This window comes from Galeopterus variegatus, unplaced genomic scaffold (assembly GCF_000696425.1).
Source record: "Galeopterus variegatus unplaced genomic scaffold, G_variegatus-3.0.2 Scaffold1362, whole genome shotgun sequence".
Classification (NCBI taxonomy): domain Eukaryota; kingdom Metazoa; phylum Chordata; class Mammalia; order Dermoptera; family Cynocephalidae; genus Galeopterus; species Galeopterus variegatus.
Genome location: NW_007727473.1, coordinates 386819 through 397447, shown reverse-complemented (window position 1 = coordinate 397447; position 10629 = coordinate 386819). Strand labels below are relative to the sequence as shown.

Here is a 10629-nt window from a genome sequence, read left to right as displayed (position 1 = left end):
TTTTTTTTTTTTTTTTTTTTTTTTTTTTTTGTCTTTTTTCCGTGTCCGGCAACGGATCGCAACCCTCAGTGTTGCCCCCGTACCGGACCAGGGACCGGCAACGGGATTGCAAACCTCGGTGTTGCTCCTGCACCTCGCTCAGCCAGTGAGCAGGAGCCGGTCTGCATGTGGGATCCGAACCCTCGGGCGGCGCGTGCCGCCGCGCTTCCCAAGCGGTGCACTATCCAGTGCGCCACCAGGCCGGCCCAAGATCTTGTTGTTTTACATGTGTTTTCCTCCCTCTCTTTTCTGTCATTGGGAACATAGAATTTTTTTTTACTTTTCTAACTCATGCAGAAAAAAAAATCTCAATACTAGATCTATGGGGAAAGGAGACAGAAAGATGGAAGGATTCATGGAATACAAGAAACTGAAAGGTGGGACAGAATTCTTGAAGTGGGAGCTATATAGAGGAATATTGGACACTAGGACCAAGAAATGTTGAAGGAGAAAACTTAGGAAACAAGTGGTCACTTTTTGTGCAACCTGGACCTCCTCCAATAACCCATCATATTAGAACTACCCAAATATAACAGACCTATAAGTGTGAAATCCTAAAAAGGACATGTGGGCATTGGTTATCTGCTGTGCAGGCAGGAACTGATCAGAACCACTTAGGAATTAATGTCTGAGCAAAACAGAAGAAATTGGGCATACCACCATTATTAAACTAGTAACTAAGTCTTGCAGCAGACATCCTCTGCTCATTCAGAGAAGAATTTGGTTTAGAAGTGAAGGAATCATTTAACTTGGAATAACAAATACATTGAAGCCTTAGATTTATCTATGAAGACTATCAAAGAATATTGGTCACAGTAAACAGCATCCATTTTGGGGAAAAATAAATACATTTAAGGTAGAGGGAAATTTTAAAAATAATTTTCTCGAACTCAAGGATGATTTTTTAAAATTTAATCCTGAATCTGGAATATTTAATTTCTGATGTATTTCTTTTGTGTGTGTGTGTGTGTGTGTGACCAGTAAGGGGATCGTAACCCTTGGCTTGGTGTTGCCTGCACCGTGCACAGCCAGTGAGCGAACCGGCCATCCCTATATAGGATCTGACCCCGCCATCCCTATATAGGATCCGAACCCGTGGCCTCGGCGCTCCCAGCGCCGCACTCTCCCGAGTGAGCCACGGGGTCAGCCCTCTGATGTATTTCAATTCAGTAAAAAATAAGTGTTTAAGAATTTGCTAAAAAGGATATTAGGAATTCAATGGGAAATAAATTGAGCTTATAAAACAAGTCCACTCAAATATCTAGGTAAATTTTTGATTAGCTAATCTTTTCATAATTTTTTTAGTATGCTTGGTGGTTAACAGTCCATTCTGAGCAAACGTCACAGGTTGCCATATTATGGATCTCATAACCCTTTTCCATCTTCCTTCCAAATCACAGCAGATTGTACAAAGATGACACTTGACCTAGGGGAGTTATTCCATAGATTGTCCAATGATCTAATATAGTCTATTCAATTCAATAGCAGATCTACTCGGCTTTCCTCTCTGGAATTCTGAACAGGGGAAATGACAGGCTAAAAGAAAGAGGGAGAAACTTATAAAATATGTGGAGAGAAAATCTGTGTCTTCAGAACCCAGGCATGCCAATATGGTTCAACATATGCAAATCTACAAATGTCATGCATCACATTGATGTATGTAATGAAGACTGAAAAAAAATATGATCATCTCTGTATCTCTATAGATGCAGAAAAAGCATTGACAAAATTAAATTCAACATCTTTTCATGATAAAAACTCTCCACTTTGACCCATACCTCTCACCATATACCAAAATCAACTCAAAATGTATTAAAGAATTAAATATACATCCTGAAACAATAAAAGTCATTAAAGAAAACATAGGGGAAACACTCTGGGAAGTAGGACTGGGTACAGACTTCATGAATATGACCCCAAAAGCACAGGCAACTAAAGGAAAAATAAACAAATGTGATTATATCAAACCAAAAAGCTTCTGCACAGCAAAAGAAACAATCAACAGAATGAAAAGACAACCAACAGAATGGGAGAAAATATTTGCAAAATATACACCTGACAAAGGATTTTTATGAAGAATATACAAGGAACTCAAACAACTTTACAGCAAATAAACAAATAACCCAATTAAAAAGTGGGCAAAGGAGCTAAATAGGCATTTCTCAAAGGAAGATATACAAATGGCCAACAGACACCTGAAAAAATGCTCAACATCACTCAGCATCCAGGAAACACAAAGCAAGACCACTTTGAGATACCATCTCACTCCTGTCAGGACGGCTAAAATCCAAAAGACTGAGAATGATAAATGCTGAGAAGTTTGCAGAGAAAAAGGAACCCTCGTACACTGTTGGTGGGACTGCAAAATGGTGCAGCCTTTATGGAAAATGGTATGGCGGTTCCTCAAACAATTACAGATAGATCTACCATGTGACCCAACTACTCCACTGCTGGGATTATACCCAGAGGAATGGAAATCATCACGCTGAAGGGATACCTGTACTCCAATGTTTATTGCAGCACTATTTACAATAGCAAAGAGTTAGAACCAGCCCAAATGTCCATCATTAGACGAGTGGATAAGGAAACTGTGGTATATCTACACAATGGAATACTATTCTGCTATTTAAAAAAAGAAATACTACCATTTGCAACGACCTGGATGGACTTAGAGAAAATTATATTAAGTGAAACAAGACAGGCACAGAAAGAGAAATACCTCATATTCTCACTTATTTGTGGGAGCTAAAAATAAACACACAACATATAAATGGTGGGACGGAAGAAGACATAACAATCACAACAATTCCTTGAACTTGTTAAGACAAGAGAACAAATATGATATAGGTGGGAAGGGGAGAGAGGGAGGGGAGAAGAGGAACAGAGAAAGGGTCACGAAAACCTCCTACAACATATATTGAGAAGTTAAAAAAAATTTTTTTTTCCTTTTTGTCTTTTTTCGTGTCCGGCAATGGACCGCAACCCTCAGTGTCGCGCCCGTACCGGACCGGGACCGGCAACGGGATCGCAACCCTTGGTGCTGCGCCCGCCCCTCGCTCAGCCAGTGAGCGGGAACCGGTCTGTATGTGGGATCCGAACCCTCGGCGGGAGTGCCGCCGCGCTCCCAAGCGGCGCACTGTAGCAGTGCACCACCGGGCCGGCCCAAGAAGTTAAAATTTTTTTTAAAAACTTTTCACAAAAAAAGTAATATACCTCAACACAATAAAGTCCATATAATATAAACCCACAGCTAAGATCATGGTCAATGGTGATAAGTTGAAAGTTTTTCCTCTGGGATCAAGAATAAGGCAAAAATGCCCACTCTAGCCACTTCTATTCAACATAATATTGAAAGTTCTAGCCAGGGTAATTAGACAAGATAAATAAATAAAAAGCATCCAAGTTGGAAAGGAAGAAATTAAATTCTCCCTATTTTCATATGATGTAATCTTATCTATAGAAAAGCCTAAAGACTCCACCAAAAACTGTCAGAACTAATAAGTGAATTCAGTAACATTGCAGGATAGGAAATCAACATACAAAAATCAGTAATGTTTCTATATACTAAAAAAAACTATCTGAAAAGGAAATCAAGAAAACAATCCCATTTACAATAGCTACAAAACAATAAAACAATTAGGAATAAATTTAACCAAGGAGGTGAAAGACCTGTACACTGAAACTGTAAAACATTGAAGAAAGAAATTGAAGAAGACACAAATAAATGGAAAGACATTCCATGTTCATGGATTGAAAGAATTAATATTGTTAAAATGTCTATACTACCCAAAATGATCTACAAATTCAATGCAATTCCTATCAAAATCCCAATATCATTTCTCACAGAAATACAAAAAATAATCATAAATTGCTATGAAACCACAAAAGACCAGACAGAGCCAAAGCAATCTTCAGCAAAAAGAACAAAGCCGAAGTTATTATACCATCTGATTTTAAAATGTATTAAAAGCTACTGTAATCAAAACAGCATGGTAAAAACAGACTGGAGTAAAAACAGACACAGAGATCAATGGAACAGGATAGGGAGCCCAGAAACATCAGTGCATTTATGATCAATTAATTTTCAGCAAAGATGCCAAGAACACAATGGAAAAGGAAAATCTTTTCAATAAATGGTGCTGAGAAAACTGAGTGTCCCCTTGCAGAAAAATGAAATTAGACACTTACTTAAAACCCTATACAAGAAAATCGATTCAAAATGGATTAAAGACTTAAGATCTGTAACTGTAAAACTACTGAAAGAAAACATAGTGGAAAACTCCACAACATTTGTCTGTGTGATGATTTTTTGGATACAACCACAAAGCACTGGCAACAAAAGTTAAAACAAAGGAGATTACATCAAACTAAAAAGCAAAAGAAACAATCGACAGAGCGAAGAAACAGCCTACAGAATGTGATAAAAATATTTGCAAATCATACAACTGATAAAGGGTTAATATCCAAAATATATGAGAAACACAAACAACTCAATTAAAAAATAGGAAAAAGCCTGAATAAACATACGGCAAAAAGAACACATACAAATTGTCAACAAGTATATAAAAAAAAGTCAAAATCACTAATCATCAGGGAAGTGCAAATTAAACCAAAATGAGCTATCACCTCACACCTGTCAGATAAAATGTCTTTTATCAAAAAAGAGCAAAAAAGACAAAAGAAAACAAGTTTTGGCCAGGATGTAGAGAGCATGCTGAATGCTGTTGGTGGAAATGTAAATTAGTGGAGCCATTATGGAAAACACTATAGGGATTTCTCAAAAAATTGAGAATAGAAGTACCATACGATCCAGTGATCCCACTAGTGAGTATATATTCAAAGGAAGGGAAATCAGTATGTTGAGATATCTGCACGCCCGTGTTTCTTTCAGCACTATTAACAGTAGCCAAGATACGGAATCAACTTGTGTCCATCAACAGCAGAATGAGTAAAGAAAATATGGTATATGTACACAATGAAATATTATTCAGCCTTTAAAAAGAAGGAAATCCTGTCATTTGTAAGAATATGGATGAAGATGGAAGACATTATGCTAAATGGAATAAGCCTGGCACAGAAAGAAAATACGGCCTTGCTGCTGGAGACCTCGGGCAGGATGGCCTGGTGCCTGTTTCTGCAGGGATGGGCCTAAACCTGGGTCCATGAGGGCTGGCCTGGTACTGGGGCATTCCTGGAGCCTGCATCTGGGTCCTGGGTCTGCAGGACTGGTCTTGGAACTTCATTCCATGCGGTCTGGGGTCAACTAGGGTGAGCCTGAACATTGGGTCTCCTGGAGCAAATCTAGACACCAGATCCTTTGTAAACTGGGTCTACAGGGACCAGCCTAGAGCCTAGAGCTATGCCAGTGCTGGGGCCTGAGTCCTCTGGGCCTGGTCTAGAGCCTAGGATCTCAAACACTGGTCTGGTCACTAAAACCAGTGGGGCTGGCCTGGGTCTTGGGACCACCAGACTGGTCTGCAGACTGTGTTAGCTGGTGCTGGGCTGGAGACTGGGTTCACAAGGGCTGGCATGGCTCCTGGAGACTTCCAGATTGGTGTGGGCACTACATACATAAGGATGGTCCTGGAGTCTAGGTCTTTGGAGCATGGGGCTACTGGGGCCAGCCTGCAGCCTGTGTCTACAAGTGCCTTCCTGGTGTTGCAGCCTGTGTCTACAAGTGCCTTCCTGGTGTTTGAGACCAGGGGTGCCAACCTATTGCTACAATGGGCCTGAAGTCTAGGGCCACAGGGATTGGCCTGGTGCCAGGTGGGCCTAGATTCTGTATTTACAGGAGCTGGCTGAGGCTGGGTCCATAGTTGCTGGCCTGATGACTAGGAATGCAGGGCCAGTATGGTGCTGGAATAGGCCTGGAGCCTAATTCTGTGGGGGCTGGATGGATGCTAGGGTAATCTGGAGCCTGGGGACACTGGGGTTAGCCTGGCACTGGGGTGGACCTGGAACCTAGCGTTGGGGATTCTGCCTGATTCTGGCTTTTACTGGGGCAGGCCCAATGTTGGGGTCTGAGGCAAAATCCAGTGCTCACTTTCTTCTCCTTCCCATTAGGGAGCATCTCTCTGCAGCTTGGGGTTGGGGGACAGGAGATGTGGGTGTTGTAAACCTGTCCTTTCTATGCTCTTCGGTGCATCTTTTCTTATTTTAATGGATCCATGGCTACAGGAAAATAAAAGTTAATAGATGTGTGAAAGGGTCCAGGAGGTGAAACATCAGAAGAAGAGTTTCCTGCACCAAAGGCAAACACTGCTGCCTCTGTGGTTTTCCCTGGATCTGTCCCTGGCTATGGGGGAGGAGTAACTCAGTCAGGGGACCGTGTGAAAGCAACTGAAACTTGCTGCTCATAAAAAACAAGGCCTGGGCAGGGAGAGATGGCTGGGAAGTGGGAACCAAGGCACAGAGCAGAGATCAGGACTTATAAGATGTGGAGGCAAATGATAATTACTTAAGGCAGAGAATAAAGAAGTGAATAAAACGTTATGGGAGCTAAGGGTCGGCTGGGTCATTACCTCCATGATAGGTAATGGGAATACATGTTAAATAGTTGGTCTTTTGGACATCACTTGTTTCATAACCAATGCATGATTGTTACTGACATAAGGGGATGTTCTACATGTGTGAGAACAGCATATGCAGCCAAATAAAGAAAGATGTCGTGTTTGACTTCTTGTTAGAAAACTTTTTTCCCCAAGAAAAACACGTATCGTTTATGCCATGAGCCCATGTAAATAGGAAGAATTTATTTTTCTCTTTCATAAACAGGGATGTACAAATTGTAATAAATTTGGTCATTTTCAACATGTTGACTCCCAACTTTCAAGCTGGTAAAAGTTTTTTGATGGTTTTTCAAAAGAGAAATTTAAATCTGGCAATGTTTGTGTTTCTTTACAAGTAACTGCTGAGATAGTAATTTGTCCAGTGGCCCTCTGCTATAAGAGCTCTACTTAATTTTATCTTCTTCACGATTTTTCTGTCCTTTACACTTCCCTGAACAGTGCCTTCAGAATGACTCTCGATGCAAGAGTTACATGTCATAAAAATTAAATGCATTTCCAAAAGAAAAATATACAAATGGCCAACAAACAAAGAAAAAAATATTCAACATCACTAAGCATAAGGGAAATGCAAATCAAAACCACAGTAAGATATCATCTAACCCCAGTTAGACTGGACATTATCAAAAAAAGACAGAAAAACAAATGCTGGCAAGGATGCAGAGAAAGGGGAACCCTCCTACACTGTTGGGGGACTGTAAATTGGTGCGGCCATTATCAAAAACAGTATAGAGTTTTCTGAAACAACTACAGACAGAACTGCCATATGATCCAGCAATTCCACTGCTGGGTATATACCCATAGGAATGGAAATCATCAGGTTGAAGGGACACATGCACACCTATGTTTATTGCAGTTCTATTTACAATAGCTAAGAGTTGAAACCAACCGAAATGTTCATCTAGGGACAACTAGATAAGGAGAATGTGGTATATATGCACCATGGACTACTACTCTGCCATAAAAAAGAATGGAATTCTACGATTTACAGCAACATGGATGAGCCTGGAGAAAATTATGTTAAGTGAAATAAACCAGGCACAGAGGTAAAAATACCATATGTCCTCACTCTTAAGTGGGAAGTAAGAGAGAAATAAGGAAGGGGGAAAAAAAGACCAAAAAGACCACAGTGGTACATTGGACTTGCAGAGGGAGAAAACATACATAGGGTTGTGGAGTGGGGGAGAGGGGAAAGGGAGGTCAGGGATTAATTGGGTGGGGGATATGATGAATAAATGCAATTTTTGGTAAGAGGCATCCGGATAATATTGATCTGACCATCGCGTCCAGGGCACAAGTGGTAAAGGTCAGCTTTGTACACCATGAATATGCATAATCAATATAAATAAATAAATAAATAATAAATAGACACATGCTTCATTTATAAAATCCTAATAGCATCAGTATTTAAAATATTTCCACAAGTCAATGTATGAAAAATCTATAACTCTAAGGTCTAATTTTCAGAAAAACAATAAACTTTAACGATTGTCAAGAGATTTAAAAAGTAGAATTAGTATTCGAGTAGTTATTAATTTAAACCTCTAAGTCCGATATTTTTCATTCTTTCCACTCAAGTTAACAAACTAGCATAAAATCTATGAGACTGTTTTTAGCTTTTTCATTCACATTTAGCCCTTTTCTTTATATAGTTGCTAAATCAATAAGCTTCTGTAAAGTAATTGTGTGCTTCTTTCAAAAATAATATTTGACACCGAACTTTTCTCATGGCGTTCATGTCTGTATTTCTTAGAGTATAGATTAAGGGATTGAACATGGGAGCAATGATTGTGCAAAAAAGTGCCAATACTTTATCCTCAGGGAAAGTGGTAGGAGGTCTAAGGTAGGCAAATACAGAAGGTCCCCAAATAAGACGACCACAGTGACATGAGACCCCCAGGTAGAGAGGGCTTTGTGTCTTCCCTCGGCTGACTGGTTTCTTAAAGCGAATAACATACCAACATAAGAAACGAACAAGACTACAAGGAACTAAGGAAACCACAGCCGAACTGGCAACCACAAGGACAGCAGTGATGTAGGTGTCAGTAAGGGCAACTTTTAGCAATGGGAAGATATCACAAAAATAGTGATCAATCTCACTGGGACCACAGAAGGACAACTGGAGTGTCATAGGTAACTGAGGAAAGGAATGGACAGTTCCACCAGCCCAAACTGCCAAGACGAAGAGACTTCATTTTGTCCTGTTCACGAGAATCAGGAGGTGAAGAGGTCTGCAGATGGCAACGTAGCGGTCAAAGGCCATGGAGGTAACAATGAAGACTTCAATACTTCCAAGGAAGTGCATGGGAAAGATCTGTAACAACCAATTGCCATAGAAAATGGTTTCTGACACGCCCCCTCCTCCAGCAGGTCACCAACTAATTTGGGAGTAACACTGGAAGTATAGCAGATGTCCATAGAGGACAAATGGCTGAGGAGTTAGTACACGGTTGGTAAGACAGGGCGGCATAGAAGGGAGACTAGGATCAGAAGGTTTCCTACCAGCAACATAACAGGAAAAGAAGAGCACAAAGCCTGAGGAATTAGTACATGGTTGGTAAAACAGGGTGGCATAGAATGGAGACAAGGATCAGAAGGTTTCCTACCAGCAACACAACAGAAAAAGAAGAGCACAAAGCAAAATATTCGTATGTTCTGATGATAAGAAAGTCCCAAAAGAATGAATTCTGAGATGTTTCCCTGTCTTTCCATGTCTTTGAGCTGGTGTATGTTATGCACAAATAAGTTAATTATCTGAAAGAAACAAAACATAAATTGGGACGAAAAATTAACAGTACGAATCCAATAATATAAAATTACTAAAAATAGATGTGCATAAAATATTAATTATTATTTAGTCAAGGCATTAAGCTGTATTTTCTTTTTTATTATATCATTTTACAAATCTGTTTGGAATAATAATATAATAGGAATAAAGGGAATAATTATGTTTTCTACTCAATATTACTTGTAATGATTAGAAAATATTTAAATGTTATTTGAAAATTAAAAATCAGTTTATTACTAATAAATATATTGTTTAGGTAAGAATAAAGCCTTAATTAATCTTAGACACAAAAAAAGCTCTTTTGCATATATTTTTAAAATGTGTGCCTTATCTATGCTGCCAACTTTCCTTCTTCTAATATAATCTGGCCAAATTTTCAAATTATCTGGTAGTAAATCATCAGGAAATGGAAATGCAGATATGTTTAAACACGACAGCTGGATTTCAGAATTTTATTTTGTGTAGAGCACACTCTTCTTTGCCATGTGAGCACACATTGTCAATGGGTCACGCTAAACCAATGTAACTGCTGTTATATTAAAAAGCAAAGAATGTTTGAAAACTACACAGCAAAAGGAAGAATGTCATTCAATGACTGAGGTTGTGAAAAATAATCACCAAATGTATTTATTTATAAATTCATTCATTTACATTACATATGTTGACTCTGTTAAAAAACAGAAAGTATACTGTCATTCAAGTTCCAGATTGCAATCAATAAAGGAAAGATGTGATTACTAAATTCCCCAGGTATGTCTGGATTATGCACGTCATGGCTTTTTCTAGAAATATGATGCATTTCATATACAATCAAGGAAACAAATGTCAATAAAAGCAGATGGTAGAGCAGGTAACTTTGTGATCAGTTAGCACTTCGTGGTATTTGCTGCATGAATAAATGAATGAAAAATGCATGGATGCACATCTTTTTTATATCATGTATAATCTTAAGACATTATTCAGTCAGTGGAAAAAATGTATAGTATGTAAAAAATTAGAGAATGCACTCCAGAAGCTGTGATGAGGAATTATCTGACTCCAGCGAGAATGCAAAAGCCCTAGCACTCATTCTACCTTGGTCTGGATCTGATGCATAGCTGGGTGACTGGATGTCTACTATAAAAACATAAAATGTTTTTGAAGCAAGATTATCAAGAAAGCATCAAATATTGTGATTCACAAAATCAAAATCTTTGTTATTTATGGTCTCCGAAATAATTTTACGTAGCATTTAGA

General features: G+C 39.0%; 1 pseudogene; it reads right to left on the bottom strand.

Moving 5' to 3' along the window:
* Positions 1-8265: 8265 nt before the first annotated feature.
* On the bottom strand, positions 8266-9317 carry LOC103593531 (annotated as a pseudogene).
* Between the last annotated feature and the right edge of the window lie 1312 nt (positions 9318-10629).